This window comes from Rhinopithecus roxellana, chromosome 12, assembly GCF_007565055.1.
Source record: "Rhinopithecus roxellana isolate Shanxi Qingling chromosome 12, ASM756505v1, whole genome shotgun sequence".
Taxonomy (NCBI): domain Eukaryota; kingdom Metazoa; phylum Chordata; class Mammalia; order Primates; family Cercopithecidae; genus Rhinopithecus; species Rhinopithecus roxellana.
The window spans coordinates 89,991,579-90,008,160 of NC_044560.1; the positions used below are offsets into that span (position 1 = coordinate 89,991,579).

Here is a 16,582-nt window from a genome sequence, read left to right on the forward strand (position 1 = left end):
CCGAGCACTTTGGGAGGCCGAGGCAGGTGGATCATGAGGTCAGGAGATCGAGACCAGCCTCACCAACATGGTGAAACCCTGTCTCTACAAAAAATGCAAAAAATTAGCTGAGAGTGGTGGGAGGGGGGGCACCTGTAGTCCCAGCTACTCGGGAGGCTGAGGCAGGAGAATGGCGTGAATCCGGGAGGTGGAAGTTGCAGTGAGCCGAGATCGCACCACTGCACTCCAGCCTGGGCGACAGAGCGAGACTCTATCTCAAAAAAAAAAAGAAGAAAGAAAGAAAAGAGCCTCCTATCAACCTTTTCCTCTGCACGGCTGCACCCCTTCCATTATCATTCTACCATCACTGGGCACCATCGCTGTGAAGCCGCCGTGTCACAATGGCTACCAAAGAAAGGGCTTACCATCTGCCTTTGAGGAATAGCCTGCCTTGTGTTTGACACTGTAAAGACCTGAATTCTATTCCCAGCATCCACATTTAGTTTTTCACTGGGCCTCAGTATCCTCAACTGTAAAACAGAGCTCACCTCTGCCCTGAGTATCTTAGAAAATTGTGGTTAAGAATCAAGTAAGACAATAAAGAGCTGCTAGAATAATAAACACTTACTATGTGCCAGCTTCCAGGCTAAACACTTTATGAGCATTCTTTTCATTAATTTTTACCACTTTGTAAGGCAGGGTAATAACATTCCCATTTGAAGAATAAAGAAACCCAGGTTCCCAAAGTAATTTGCTCAAGGTCTCACAGCTAATGAGGGGAGGGCTGGGAGAAGAGTCCGGGCGCCTGACTCCAAAGCCCCCACATGTTCCACAGCCCCCGTGATTTCTACACAGCAAGTGTTATAGAAAGGTACTTCTTCATCTGTCATGGGGTTCGAGTTAAAAATAAAAATTTACTCCAGCCTTGGCAACAGAGCAAGATCCTGTCTCAAAAATAAATAAATAAATTTAAGATTTCAAAACCTAAAATTGTTTTTTCGTTTGTTTGTTTTTGAGACGGAGTCTCGCTCTGTCACCCAGGCTGGAGTGCAGTGGCGCGATCTCAGCTCACCACAAGCTCTGCCTCCCAGGTTCACGCCATTCTCCTGCCTCAGCCTCCCAAGTAGCTGGGACTACAGGTGCCCGCCACCACGCCCAGCTAATTTTTTTGTATTTTTAGTAGAGACAGGGTTTCACCGTGTTAGCCAAGATGGTCTCAATCTCCTGACCTTGTGATCCGCCCGCCTCGGCCTTCCAAAGTACTGGAATTACAGGCATGAGTCACCGCACATGGTCCTTTTTTTTTTTTTTTTTTGAGACAGAGTTTTGCTCTTGTTGCCCAGACTGGAGTGTGATGGCATAATCTCGGCTCACTACAACCTCCGCCTCCCAAGTTCAAGAGATTCTCCTGCCTCACCCTCCCGAGTAGCTGAGATTACAGGCACGTGCCACCACACCTAGCTAATTTTGCATTTAAGTAGAGATGAGGTTTCTCCATGTTGGTCAGGCTGATCTCGAACTCCCAACCTCAGGTGATCCGCCCACCTCAGCCTCCCAACGTGCTGGGATTATAGGCATGAGCCACCGCCCTGGCCACATAAAAAAAAATTTTTTTTAAATAAGAAAGAATGGGCCAGGCATGGTGGCTCATGCCTGTAATCCAAGCACTTTGAGAGACAGAGGGGGGAGGATTGCTTGAGACCAGGAGTTTGAGACCAGCCTGGCAACACAGTGAAAGCCTTTCCCTACAAAAAGAAATTTAAAAATTAAAGTTTGCCAGGTGCAGTGGTGTGCACAGCTGCACTTCCAGGTACTCGGGAGGCTGAGGCGGGAGGATCGCTTGAAACAGGGAGTTCAAGATTGCAGTGAGCTACAAGGGTGCCACTTGCACTCTAGCCTGGGTGACAGAGCAAAACCCTGTCTCCAAAAACTAAATACATAAAAATTAAAAAAAAAAAAATTAAACAAAAGAAGTGTGAGTCTTCTTTTTGGTTATTGTCATCCCATCCTTTCCTGTACTCTTATCTCCCTCTTTTTCCTCCAGCTGCCTAGACAGTCCCAGACTAGTCCCTGGGAATTCCCGAACGGAAGCTGTAGAGGACGTGGCAGGTCATGACCCCTGGGGGAAGATGAGGCTGGGAATTCCCACCATCCCCACTGCTACCACGAGGACTCGAGGTGGACACAAGTGTCCAAGACGGAAAAAGGATTTGCCTTTTTGAGAAGCTGGAAGACTAAATCAGGCTCACCTTCCCTTCTTCACCTCACCCAGAAGGGCCCTGGCAAGGCCAACACCCTTACAACAACTCCTTTTCCATGGCAGACACTTTTAGTTGTGAGCTTGTGCCGCTTGCCTAGCTGCATTCAAACAGGGAGGTTTTAAATATCTGAATTGTTTTTTCTAAACAGCTGGCCCCACCCATTCGTTGGTACCAGGCGGGCCCCTACCGGGGCTGAGACCAGCCTTGATGTGGCTGGGAAGCTCAGGAGGCTGGGCAGTGGGCTGTGCTGGGTGTAGCCAATTGCTGCCCAGCTGGGCCTGGCATGGAGACTTTTGGTAGTGTTGCTAGGCGCCTGGGTAATTGGAGAGGCCAGGACTGGGCTTCTGGGCCACAGAGCTTAGCAGCCTCCTTCATCACACTGCAAACCGTCATTATGCCAGAGGCCTGCAGCAATCTCTCTGCGGTTACAGCCTGAAAGGATGCTTTTTTAGCTACAGAATTTAGAACTGGCTTTTCAATATTACAGGTTTGTGGTTGTGGTTGTTTTCTTTTGGCTACATTTCTGAGGATACACTTGGAATAAATAGGCAAAAGATTTAAAAACAAAAAATGCCTTCACAAACCCCCATTTCCAAAAGCTTGGCTTTTTCCTGAAGCAAAGCACACTTGACCTCAGCAGTAAGGGCAACTAAGGTAGACAACTCTGCTTCCTGAGCTCTCTCCACGGTCCACTCTGTGTCAAAAGCTTCTTCCTTGAAACTTCACAGGTGGGCTATGGTTCAGGGTAGGGGGACCAGAGAAAACCCCAGTCATGTGCAGCGCCTCTCACCAGAATAATTTCTTCAAGTCCCTCCCATTCAAAGACCATCATAATACCTCAGCCTTCTCACTCTACAGAACCACTTTCGTTTATATTATTTTCTGGATCCTCCCATCTGCTCCGTCAAGAAGACATCTTTATTATTCCCATTTTGTAGGTGAGCAACTAGGGCAAAAAAGAGGCATCCATGATTACATAGCTAGTGACAGCAAAGCTGGAGCACAAACCCAGGAATCTCAGACCAGAGTCTGGGCCGCCCCACATCTATGTAACATATTACATGTATTTGTGTACCCTGTTATAGTATTTGTGATGGTAATAATAATACACACTGGTGTACAAGACATAGGAATTTCATCCTGTATCTCGTATTATCCTAAACACATCATCTTTGTTGGTTGTGACTGGGCTTTCAAAGCTGTGGTGTGTGCACTAAGGGATATAGTCTGAAAGAATTCTCAAACACAGACACATTATTTGCATGAGTTAACAGACCTAGCACACCAGAGCACAAGGCTGAAGGAAAACAGTGACCGTGAGGCACTTACCCCTTAATTCAAGGACAGTTGGCTCAGGCCCTTAAGTAAGGAGACAAAATCATAGCTTTCAATAGATATTTGTGGGCATTTTTCACAAAAGGCTTTCACTGCCTCATCTAGAATTTTTTTTCAATAGTGGTCCATTGATAATGACCAACCATCTGGCTTGCACAGGACTAGGAGTTTCTAGTGAGACGTTTAGTGCTAAAATCGGAGCAAGCCAAGGGTGTTGGTCACCCTGTCATGGACCACCTGCATCAGAATCATCTGGGGAGGTTAGCACAGATGGCTGGTTCTAATCCTAGAGCACTGGTCCTTCACCCTGGCCTCACATCAGAATCATCTGAGGAGACTTAAATGTGTTTGAGCTCACCCCAGATCGACAGAAACTGGGTCTCTGGGGTGAAGGCCTGGCACTCGTATCTTTTCATGTGCAGCCAAGACTGAAAACTTCTGCCCTAGAGATTTGGATTCAGAGGGCCTGGGCTCAGGTCTTGTTCAGAAATCTGCATGCATTTTTAACAGCTCCCAGGGATTCTTATATACACCATGTTTCGACAACCAGTGAATGCTTATGTGATGTGTGCATCCAATAGTAGCATTTCCTGAATGCCTTGTATGTGTTACGTTCTGAAAACACATGGGAAAAAAAAAAAAAAAAAGGAAAGAAAAAGAAACCACCTCCTGTTCTCCAGGCCCTCTCTACTCAGTGGGGAATAAAGACCTATAAATTGTTCCAACATAGTATACTGTGGTTTAGATTTAAAAGTAGGTCAGCGCCATCAGCATGGTTAGGACTATTCAGTTCCCAGAAGCCAAGTACGGTAGACTAAAGATGGAGCATATAATTTTCCATTCCTCTCACCAAGAGATACGGTTTGGGTTTGTTTCTCCTCTCCTTAAGTCTGGGCCAGCCCTGTGACTGGTTTTGACCAATACTACGTGGCAGAAGCTGTGCTGGGTACTTTGCAGCGCCAGGCCTTAACGGCTATGCAGTCTCCACTTTTGCTCCTTTGGGAATGCTTCCGCTTTGAAGCCTAACACCATGTAAGAAGGTTGACTATCTGGAGGCCACCATACTATGAGGAAGCCCAAGGTGCCCACATGGAGAGAGAGGCCATGTAGAAGAGCACGAAGGTAGGAGTCTCTCTGAGCCTGCTCCGGCTCAGGAGGTTGCCTGATTTAAAAAAAAGAAAAAGTCATGTGAAAATAAAGAAAAGCACCAAGGTGCCAGACCTATGAATGGAACCTCCTTGACCTACCAGCCCAGCTCATCCACCAGTTGAATACAGCTAGGAATGACCCTAGCTATGACTACATGGAGAAGAACTGCTCAGCTGAACCCTACCCAAACCCCTGACTTACAGAACTATGACAAAATAAAATGAGTCTTGGTTTTTCTGTGATTTGTTTGTTTTGAGACGAGGTCTGACTCTGTCACCCAGGATGGAGTGCAGTAGCAGGAACACAGCTCACTGTAAGCTCCACTTCCCCGGTTCAAGGGACTCTTGGGTCTCAGCCTCCTGAGTAGGTGGGACTACAGGTGAGCACCACCATGCCTGACTAATTTTTGTATTTTTTGTAGAGACGGGGTTTCGCCATGTTGCCCAAGCTGGTCTTGAACTCCTGAGCTCAAGCGATCCACCCCCCCTTGGCCTCCCAAAGTGCTGGAATTACAGGCGTGAGCCACCACACCCATTCTTGTTTTCAGTCACTCAATTTTGGGGTGATCTGTTACACAGTAATAGCTACCAGCATGCCTCATCAGAACCAGAAGACAGAATGACATCTCATACCATTCTGCCTTTCTTTCCATTCACATTGTTCATCTTTGTATTCTTCCATTGAGTAGATTACTGATATCTGACCCGAAAATGCCCTCTCAAATGAGTCTTCACTCTGTTTCCACTCCTGCCTCCCTCCAACATGAAACAAAACAAAACCGTAAATCAAAGTGTATCAACTCTCAGCTTAAAAATCCTTCAGTGGTTTCCCATTGTCTTTGGGATAAATATAGGATCCTGACATCAAATGATAAGATCCTGTATGACCCAGCTCCTACCTTCTTTGTGGAATTCCCTTTCTACTTCTTTCTCCCGACGACTCAGTGCTGCAGCCACAGCGGCGTCTTGCTGTTCCTGGAACACACCAAACCCTCTCCTGCCTCAAGGTCTTTGTACTTGCTATTTCTTCTACCTAGCCCTCCCCATCCGCTACAACACGCACACACAAGGTTGGTCTTGGTCCTTCATAACCCGTAGCATGTCCCTAGGAAGTCTCCCCTGCCCATGCCTTCCCGCACCCCTGTATACTCTACTACATTTCCCCACTTCTATGCTCCCAGCACTTACCATTATCTAAAAATAGTTAGTTTATTTATTGTCTGTCTCTTTCTGCTAGAATATGAGCTCCACAAAAGCAGAAAATATTTCTCAGCAAGTGTTTGCTGAATTAACAATCACACGAATGGAGAAGGAAGGAAAAGGGAAGTATCATGGAAAGAGCTCTGACATTGCAGGAGTCAGAATATCCTGGTCCTTGCTCTAATTCTGCCCCTGCTTACCTATGGATAAACCACTTCCCCTCACCTAACCAGAAACCTCATCCCCACCAGCAAACACATGGCCGGCAATGTTTATCGGTGTCATACACCACAGGTCTTCACAATGTTTTTTTTTTTTTTTTAAGAGATGGAGTCTTGCTCTGTTGCCCAGGCTGGAGTGCAGTGGTGCGATCTCGGCTCACTGCAACCTCCGCCTTCTGGGTTCAAGCGATTCTCCTGCCTTAGCCTCCCAAGTAGCTGAGATTACAAGTGCCCATCACTATGCCTGGCTGATTTTTGTATTTTTAGTAGAGACAGGTTTTCATTTGTAGGCCGGTCTGGTCTCAAAATCCTGACCTCAAATGATCCACCCCCTTTGGCCTCCCACATTGCTGGGATTACAGGAGCGAGCCACCGAGCTGGGCCCACAAGTCTTCACAATTTTTTGTTCATAAATCCCCATAAAATTTTTAAGAATGTCAGGTGTGGTGGCTCACGCATATAATCCCAGCACTTTGGGAAACCGAGGCTGGTGGATCACTTGAGGAGTTCGAGACCAGCATGCCAGTATGGCAAAACCCCATCTCTATGAAAAATGCAAAAAATTAGCCAAGCATTATGCAGGGTGCCTGTAATCCCAGCTACTCAGGAGGCTGAGGCAAGAGAATCACTTGAACTTAGGAGGCAGAGGTTGCAGTGAGTAGAGATTGTGCCACTGCACTCTAGCCTGGATGACAGAGCAAGACTGTCTCAAAAATAAATAAATAAATAAAAATAAAATGGCCAGGCGCAGTGGTTCACACTTGTAATCCCAGTACTTTGGGAGGACTAGGCCGGAAGATCATGAGGTCAGGAGTTCAAGACCAGCCTGGCCAACATAGTGAAACCCCGTCTCGCTAAAAATACAAAAAAATGCGTGGTGGTGGGCACCTGTAATCCCAGCTACTCAGGAGGCTGAGGCAGGAGAATCGCTTGAACCCGGGAGGCGGAGGTTGCAGTGAGCTGAGATCACGCCACTGCACTCCAGCTTGGGTGACAGAGCTAGGCTCAGTCTCAAAAAAAAAAAAAAAAAAAAATTTAAGAAACTCTGTTCTCTCTCATACATTTTAAAGGTTAATAACTACAATTATTTTTTACAAGTTAAAATCAGCTCCAAGATCAAATCTTTTGTCATACTCTTTGTTAGAGACATGTTTTAAATATATTTTCATCCAAACCTTAGAGCTACAGATTTTACTTGTTCAGTTTATGGAAAATGTCTACCACATAATCCAGTTGGCAAAGTCTGTCCTCACTGTCAAACCAATTAGCCAAATCAAACAGATTTTCTGTCCATAAGAAAATCTACCTTTATTTTTAAAAGGTTCCATAAATGCATTAATTTGCATCCCCATGACAACTGGCTCATGTCTCAATTCTAATTTTATAATACATAAATAAAGAGCTAAAGCACTTAAGTTTAATATAGCATAATGACTAAAAGCACAAATTCTAGAGGAATTCAAAGGTGTCTGGAATTCAAATTCTGATTTCACCACTTAACACTTCTGTGACCTTGGGCAACTTATTAAACCTCTTTGTGCCTTGGGAGCATTATCTGTAAGAGGAGGGTGGTAAATGTCTACTTTATAGATTCATTATGAGTATTGAATTAGTTTATTATCTGTAAAACCCTTAGAACAGTGTCTGGCACATAATTAGCATTGAGCAAATTTTTCATTTTGTTTTGTTTTGAGACAGAGGTCTCACTCTGTTACCCAGGCTGGAGCACAGTGGCATGATCTCAGCTCACTATAACCTCTGCCTCCCGGGTTCAAGCGATCCTCCCACTTTAGCCTCCCAAGTAGCTGAGACTACAGGTGTGCACCACCACACCTGGCTAACTTCTGTATTTTTTGGTAGAGATAGGGTTTAGCCATGTTGCCCATGCTGGTCTCGAACTCCTGAGCTCAAGCAATCTGCCTGCCACGGTCTCCCGAAGTAGTTGAGGTTACAAGTATGAGCCACCACACCTGGCCCTATTTGGGTTGTGTTTTGTTTGGTTTTGTTTTGAGACAGGATCTTACTTTGTCGCCCAGGCTGAAGTGCAGTGATATAAACCCTGCTCACTGAAGCTTCGACCTCTTGAGCTCAAGACATCCTCCCACCTCAGCCTCCCAAATAGCTAGGACCACAGGCACATGCCACCATGCCCAGCACATCTTATAGAGACGAGGTCTCGTCACATTACCCAGGCTGGATTCAAACTCCTGGGCTCAAGTGATCCTCTCACTTCGATCTTCCTAAGTGCTGGGACTGCAGGAATGAGCCACTGTGCCCAGTCTAAACAAGTATTTTATTTATTTATTTATTTTTTTATTTTTATTTTTATTTTTTTGAGACGGAGTCTCGCTCTGTCGCCCAGGCTGGAGTTCCAGATCTCAGCTCACTGCAAGCTCCGCCTCCCGGGTTCACGCCATTCTCCTGCCTCAGCCTCCCGAGTAGCTGGGACTACAGGCGCCCGCCAGGTCGCCCGGCTAGTTTTTTGTATTTTTAGTAGAGACGGGGTTTCACCATGTTAGCCAGGATGGTCTTGATCTCCTGACCTCGTGATCCGCCCGTCTCGGCCTCCCAAAGTGCTGGGATTACAGGCTTGAGCCACCGCGCCCGGCCTATTTATTTTTATTTTTTATTTTCTGGCTTTACTTAATCAGCTTCTTCAGGTTGAATAAACAAGAATTTCTTTCAGTTTGTTGGTTTTTTGGGGTTTTTTTGAGATGGAGTCTCACTCTGTTGCCCAGGCTGGAGTGCAGCAGCATGACCTTGGCTCACTCCAAACTCCATCTCCTGGGGTCAAGCGATTCTCCTGCCTCAGCCTCCTGAGTAGCTGGGATTATAGGCGCCTGCCACCACGGCCAGCTAATTTTTGTTTTTTTGTTTAATTGGTTTTTTTTTTTTTTTTTTGAGACGGAGTTTTCCTCTCGTCACCCAGGCTGGAGTGCAATGGCGTGATCTCGGCTCACTGCAACGTCCGCCTCCTAGGTTCAAGAGATTCTCCTCCCTCAGCCTCCCGAGTAGCTGGGATTACAGGCACCCTCCACGACGCCCAGCTAATTTTTGTTTTTTTGGGTTTTTGGTTTTTTTTTTTTTTTTTGAGACGGAGTTTTGCTCTTGTCGCCCAGGCTGATACAATGCACTTTTCATAAAAATATCAGCAGGCTCTTTGCAGAAATTGACATGCCAATACTAAAATGTATTTGGAAATACAAAAGACCTTCAATAGTAAAAACAATTTTGAAAAAGAAGAACCAAGTTGAAAGACTTATGCTACCCGGTGGCAAGACTTACTATAAAGTAACAATGGTATTGGCCTAAGAATAGATGTATATATCAATAGGACAGAACAGAGATTGCCGAAATTGATTAATAAATCAATTGATTTCAACAAAGATGCCAAAGTAATTGATTTTCTTTTCTTTTCTTTTCTTTTCTTTTCTTTTCTTTCCTTTTCTTTTCTTTTCTTTTTTGACACAGTCTTGCTCTGTTGCCCAGGCTAGAGTGCAATGGCGCGATCTCAGCTCACTGCCACCTCCGCCTCCTGAGTTCAAGCGATTCTCCTGCCTCAGCCTCCCAAATAGCTAGGATTACAGGCACCCACCACCACACCCAGCTAATTTTTATATTTTTAGTAGAGATGGGGTTTCACCATGTTGACCAGGCTGGTCTTGAGCTCCTGACTCGTGATCCACCCACCTTGGCCTCCCAAAGTGCTGGGATTACAAGCATGAGCCACTGCACCTGGCAATTTTTGTATTTTCAGTAGAGACGAGGTTTCACCATGTTGGCCAGGCTGGTCTCGAACTCCTGACCTCAAGTCATCCACCCAACTCGGCCTCCCAAAGTGCTGGAATAATAGGCGTGAGCCACCGCACCCGGCCAACAAGGATTCTTTTCTCTTTTTTTTTTTTTTTTTTCTTTGAGACGAAGTTTTGCTCTTGTCACCCAGGCTGGAGTGCAATGGCGTGATCTTGGCTCACTGCAACCCCCACCTCCTGGGTTCAAGCAATCCTCCTGCCTCAGCCTCCTGAGTAGCTGGGATTACAGGCGCCCACCACCAGACCCAGCTAGTTTTGTATTTTTAGTAGAGACAGGGTTTGTCCATGTTGGTCAGGCTGGTCTCGAACTCCTGACCTCAGGTGATCAGCCCGCCTTGGCCTCCCAAAGTGCTGGGATTACAGGCAAGAGCCACTGCGCCTGGCCGAATATTCTTAAATAAAACAAATACTACGAGTCTGTAGTAGAAGCACAGCACCCTTTAGTTTCTCCTGTCTGATCTCTCTTTACTTGCTATCTCTCAGGAACAGAGCATTCTCTAACTGTCCTTTTGAACAATGGACCTTGTTCAATGAATTTGGGATGGACAGAGGTGTAACTTTCTTATAAAGCCAAAGAAGAGAAACAATGAAAACAGAGGTGAAAAGGAGAACTTAAAAGAATCCAGACAAGCAGATGACTTTTAGGCAAGAGTCCCTGCAGAAGTTGAGAATCTGGAAATGGATTCCTTTAATGTTATCCGTGCCCCCTGCATCCCCAATTCCAGGACCACTGGCTAGTTTGACACACCCTCCCTGGACACATTCGGAGCGAGATACAATTCCTGGAAACCCTTCTACAACTCCATCTGTAGCTCTCTGACGTAGGACAGCACAAGGTACTGCAAGTAATATCCTTGAACTTATTCCAGATTATACAAAAGTAAAGTATTCATAAATTTCAAGACTTTTATTAGAAGGAACAGATTCACTGTGACCCAGTATAGAGCTGAGGGCAAAGTACCAGTCATCAGGAACAGGCCAACTCAAGAGACCCTTCATGAACAAACCATGATGAAGTCTTAAAAAGGGAGATTAATTTCCAAAGATAGGTGGGGACCCATCAGGCCTGAAAACCTTGGCGTCATCATATCCTCGGCCCCCACACATCAGCCTCACTTCTGAAATGTAAATCAGGTGGTGTCACTCTCATTGTTAAATCTTTTTTTTTTTTTTTTTTTTTGAGACAGTGTCTCTCTCTGTTGCCTAGGCTGGAGTACGGTGGCGCGATCTTGGCTCACTGTAACCTCTGCCTCCTGCGTTCAAGAGATTCTCCTCCCTCAACCTCCCGAGTGACTGAGACTACAGTCACACATCACCACACCCAGCTAATTTTTGTTTGTTTTTTTTTTGTTGTTGTTGTTTAGTAGAGACTGGGTTTCACCACATTGGCCAGGCTGGTCTCGAACTCCTGACCTTGTGATCCACCTGCCTCAGTCTCCCAAAGTGCTGGGACTAGAGGCATGAGCCACCACACCCAGCCAAAATCTTTTCAATGGGTGTCCAATGTCCTTGGTTTAAAGCCTAGATTCCTTAAGGAGGCACAGAAAGGCCTCATGACCTGAACGCTTCCTATTTTTCCACTTTCATTTCTTTCCATTTCCCCAAATACACCCTATGCCCCGGCCACACTGAGCCCCTAGCAGTTCCAGCTCCCACTCTCCACGAGGTCTTTTGATGAGCTCCTCCCTCTGCTAGAACATCTTCCCCCCCAGCCCCATTTGTTGTCTCAGGGAAGTATTAACACCCCCTTTAAGACTCTGTTCCTTACTATCACATTTGGGATTAAGTTAAAGAAAAGAAAAGAAAAATTTTTAATTAAAAAAACAAAACTAAAAGACTCTGTCCTTTACAACTCCTCTGCAAAGCCTTTTTGAGCATCTAACATGTGCTTAGCATTGTGTTAGGCACTGCGGATGCATGGTAGAACTAAATGCTCTTCTTAGTTCCGTCAGCAACCTCTGCTTGTGTCTAGAGCATCATTGTCTTCTTTGTATAATAACTGTCTCCTCTACAAGGCTGTGAGCATTCTGAGGACAGGACTTCCACGTTACTTATCTTTGACTCCCTATCACCTAGCCCATGGAATGCATCAGTAAACATTTGTCAAATTTATTTACTCACAAAGAATTCATTGAAAATTTTTGTATCAGAAATGAATGAGGTGCTGAACAAACAGTATTATAAAACTGAATGAACAGGATCATGCCCATGATCTCTGTCCTCTTGAAACCTTGCAGTCTCAGGGGATAAACAGAGCACTTGATTTAGTGAATGGTGTGGGAATGAGTGAATGAGTTAACGAATCAGGGAAGGAGTCTGGATGCAGCAGCCCAGAGCAGGAGATCTACAGGAAGTCAATGACCAGTGTCTAGGGAGGTAGTTGTGGAATGCGGATGCTCTTTTGGTCTTTCTTTTTTTCTTTTCCTTGAGAGATAGTCTTGCTCTGTCACCGGGCTGGAGTGCAGTGGCCTGATCTCAGCTCACGGCAGCCTTGATGTCTCAGGCTCAAGTGATCCTCCCATCTCAGCCTACAAAGTAGCTGAGACGGGCCGAGCATGGTGGCTCATGCCTGTAATCCCCACACTTTGAGAGGCCAAGGCAGGTGGATCCCTTGAGTCCAGGAGTTTGACACCATCGTGGGCAACATGATGAAACCTTGTCTTTACCAAAAATACAACAAAAGTTAGCCGGGCACGATGGTGTGCACCTATAGTCCCAGCTATTCAGGAGGCTGAGGTGCGAGAATCAACTGAGTTGCGGATGCCGCCACTGCACTCCAGCCTGTGCCACAGAATGAGACTCTGTCTCAAAAAAAAACCAAGTAGCTGAGACTACAGGTGCACACCACCACGCCAGGCTAATTTTGTTTTATTTTTTGTAGAGAAGAGGTCTCACTGTGTTGCCCAGGCCACTCTCAAACTCCTGGACTCAAGCAATTCTCCTACCTTGGTCTCCTAAAGTGCTGGGATTACAGGCGTGAGCCACCGTGCCGGGCCTTCTTTTTTTGAGATAGGGTCTCACTTGTTGCCCAGGCTGGCTTTGAACTCCTGGCTTCAAGCAATCCTCCTACCTCAGCCTCCCGAAATGTTCGGACTACAAGGCATGAGCCACTGCCCCCAGCCTGGTCTTTCTAATACAGAGAAACTTGAAAGACAGCAAGCACCAGAGCAAAAAGCATGGAGTTTAGAGTCGGACCTAGACTTGAATTCTGGATCCATTTCTTATTAGCCATGTGACCTTAGGGAAATCCCTTAACCTGTTTGTATCTTCATTGCCCCATCTATGAAATGGGGTTAATAATAATATCATAAGAGGATTATGATTAAATAAGAGAATGCATTTAAAGCCCTTAGCCTGCATCCATAGTTTAGGAATTGGTGGTTCCCATCACTTGCTCAGTGTTGAGTGTGCAAATTCAGAAACACAGCATGTCTGGACTCAGTCCTGGTCCAGTATTTTTACCACAAACCAGCACCTGACATCTTCCCTACTCCCATGCCTATGTGGCTCTCCCTTCCTTTTTATTTTATTTTTTATTTATTTATTTATTTATTTATTTTTTTTTTTTTTTTTTTTTTTTTTTTTTGAGGCGGAGTCTCGCTCTGTCGCCCAGGCTGGAGTGCAGTGGCCGGATCTCGGCTCACTGCAAGCTCCGCCTCCCGGGTTCACGCCATTCTCCTGCCTCAGCCTCCCGAGTAGCTGGGACTACAGGCGCCCGCCACCTCGCCCGGCTAGTTTTTTGTATTTTTAGTAGAGACGGGGTTTCACCATGTTAGCCAGGATGGTCTCGATCTCCTGACCTCGTGATCCGCCCGTCTCGGCCTCCCAAAGTGCTGGGATTACAGGCTTGAGCCACCGCGCCCGGCCTTATTTTATTTTTTAAAGACAAGGCCTCATTTTGTTGCCCAGGCTGGTCTCGAACTCCTGGACTCAAGCGATCCTCCCGCCTTGGCCTCCCAAAATGCTGGGATTACAGGAGTGAGCCATGGAACCCAACCTTCTCTCTCCCTTCACCACTCCCCCGTCACTGGCCAGTTCTGTTTACATTCTGCCTACGTGCTTTCAAGGCCAGGGGTTGTCTAGCATATCTTTACAAGCCTAAGGTGAGGGAGTTGCTTGTTAGGGAGAGGCATGGCAAGAAGGCGGTCAAAGAGGAAGGGAAACGCACAGGTGTTTAGGAAGGCTCCACAATGAGCCTGCCACCCGGCTTGGTATTCAACATGCATTGTTCCCTGTCATCTTCATAAAAATATCATTTTGAGACTGGGCGCAGTGGCTCACACCTGTAATCCCAGCACTTTGGGAGGCTGAGGCGAGCGGATCACGAGGTCAGGAGATCGAGACCATCCTGGCTAACACGGTGAAACCCTGTCTCTACTAAAAATACAAAAAATTAGAGAGTGTGATGGCGGGCGCCTATAGTCCCAGCTACTCAGGAGGCTGAGGCAGGAGAATGGCATTAACCTGGGAGGAGGAGCTTGCAGTGAGCCGAGATCTCACCACTGCACTTCAGCCTGGGCGACGAGCGAGACTCCATCTCAAAAATATATATATATCATTTTGAGCTGGACCCTGTGGCTCAGTTAACTCAGGAAGCTGAGGCAAGAGGACTGCTTGAGCATAGGAGTTTGAAGTTGCAGTAAGCTATGATCAGCCATTGTACATAGCTGGGCAATGTGGCAAGACCCTGTCTCTTTAAAAAAAAAAAATTATAGCTGAGGAAACAGAGGCTCAGGAGGTAAACAGAAAATATGGGATATAAAGCCAGTCTCTCCGTGACTCCAAAATAATTTTCTACTCTGCCATGCTGCCCACCAGCTTGTAGATAATCACCAAATGTTTGAGGAATAAATTTCAGTTTTCTTATTCCCAAGAGGAGCAGAAACCGTGCAGCCCTCCCTCCAGAGTATCCAGGTGTATGCTCTAACAGTGATGAATAAACAAATGAACACTAATGAATAAATGAAACACTGAGTGAAATCTCTCTGATACCCACACCAGGAAGAAGGAAACAACCCTGGAGGAGCCGTCTTGCAGGAAGAAGTGGAGACTGTCTCCGTGGCTGTGGTCTCCAGTGGCCAGGTCAGCAAAGGGCTAGGAACTGGCTTAGTTGGAGTTAGAAAAACTTAGGAGGGTAGGGGATGCTGGGGAGAACGTGATGGCTGGAGAGAAAGCCAGTGCGAAGGGCAGGGAAGAAGAATGAAATGACCCTGTCCCCATCCTCAGCCCTTCCCTGCCATTTCCCTCGGGAAGATAGCCCCTGACTCTTGGCCCAACATGCTGCCAGCTTTTAAAATGAAAGTAGCAGGATCCAAAGTGGCCACACCAGGAGGTCACTCCAGAAGAGGGGTTACCAAGGGAGCACCCCACATGTCCCTCCTCCTTCCTGCACAGCACCCCTCGGCCCTCCACTTCCTGCTGCAGCCCCCTTGTCCTGACACGGGACTCCCTCCACTCCCTCCCAGCTCCCACATCTTACCCTGAAAGACCAAGGTAGGGGCGTCCCAGGCCGCGCCCGTCGGTCTTTGTGTTCCAGGCTTCCTGGGCCAAGGGGTTGCCCGCTGCCCTGAAGCTCCCACTCTGCCAGGTGCTCCTCAGTCCCTCCCCAAACAAAAATCCTCCAGACAGGTTCCAAAGCTGCCCAGCCCAGGAAGAGGGAGCCTGAGGAAATCCCCTCCCAGCTGGGCTGGGCCGGCCTGCTTGGCAGTCTCGCTTCTGGGCTGGCCCTGGATGAATGAGCCCTCCCCTTCGTCTGCTTGGGTCTTAGCCAGGGAGCCGGTGGCAGCCTCTACTCTTTGTCCAGGGCACTGAGCTCCATTCGTCCTCCAAGTCCTGCCCTCCTGCTTCATGCGTGGGCCGCCTGCTCTCCACTCTCAGCTCTCTGACACCTTAACCGGGTGGTCTCTATCACTCTGCATTTGGTTATGCTTCAGTGTGAAGCCAGGCCTGTACTGGGCACCAGGGTGAGTGACTTGATGATCCTCAGCAGAGATTTAGTCCACGGAAGAATTGATGACACCATGGCCCCTGGTGAAATAGCTTTGCCAGCTCTGATTATTCATTCAAAGCATTTTGAGAATAACTGGCCTTGTGTGAGGCCCTGAGGATGAAGAGGTAGACTAACGGGATCCCTGACCTCCTACTCTACGAGGAAGACAAAGAATAAAGCTCTAAGTAGACGTTGCTCAAGATTCGGGCAGAAGGTGGCCAGGCGCAGTGGCACGCCTGTAATCCCAGCACTTTGGGAGGTTGAGGCGGGTGGATCACCTGAAAGTGGGAGTTCAAGACCAGGCTGATCAACATGGAGAAACTCCGTCTCTACTAAAAATCCATAATTAGCCAGGTGTGGTGGTGCATGCCTGTAATCCCAGCCACTCGGGAGGCTGAGGCAGGAGAATCGCTTGAACCCGGGAGGTGGAGGTTACAGTGAGCCGAGATCGCGCCATTGCACTCCAGCCTGGGCAACAAGAGCGAAACTCCATCTCAGAAAAATATAAAAAATTCAGGCAGAAGGGACCAGGGAGGACTCCCGCTGTGTGGAAGTGTTAAGATGGGTTTTGAAAGATGAACAGGGGTTTTCCAGAATTGTGAGCAGGGAAGGGGAGCACAGGCTGACAGAAGAGGCC

General features: G+C 47.0%; 1 protein-coding gene across 3 annotated transcripts in view; it reads right to left on the reverse strand.

The window, feature by feature from the left end:
• RHBDL2 (rhomboid like 2) overlaps window positions 1–15,584 on the reverse strand; it is a 57,661-nt gene extending 42,077 nt beyond the window's left edge. Inside the window, exons 1-2 of one of the 3 annotated variants that reach the window (XM_030942715.1) lie at window positions 15,436–15,551; window positions 5,623–5,698 (exon numbers count right to left, since the gene is read on the reverse strand). The gene's annotated coding sequence lies outside the window, so the exon portion shown is untranslated. Of the gene's footprint in view, window positions 1–3,077; window positions 3,112–5,622; window positions 5,699–15,435 lie in introns of those variants that run through there. The other 2 variants (XM_010352690.2, XM_030942716.1) reach the window with 2 other exon arrangements.
• Between the last annotated feature and the right edge of the window lie 998 nt (window positions 15,585–16,582).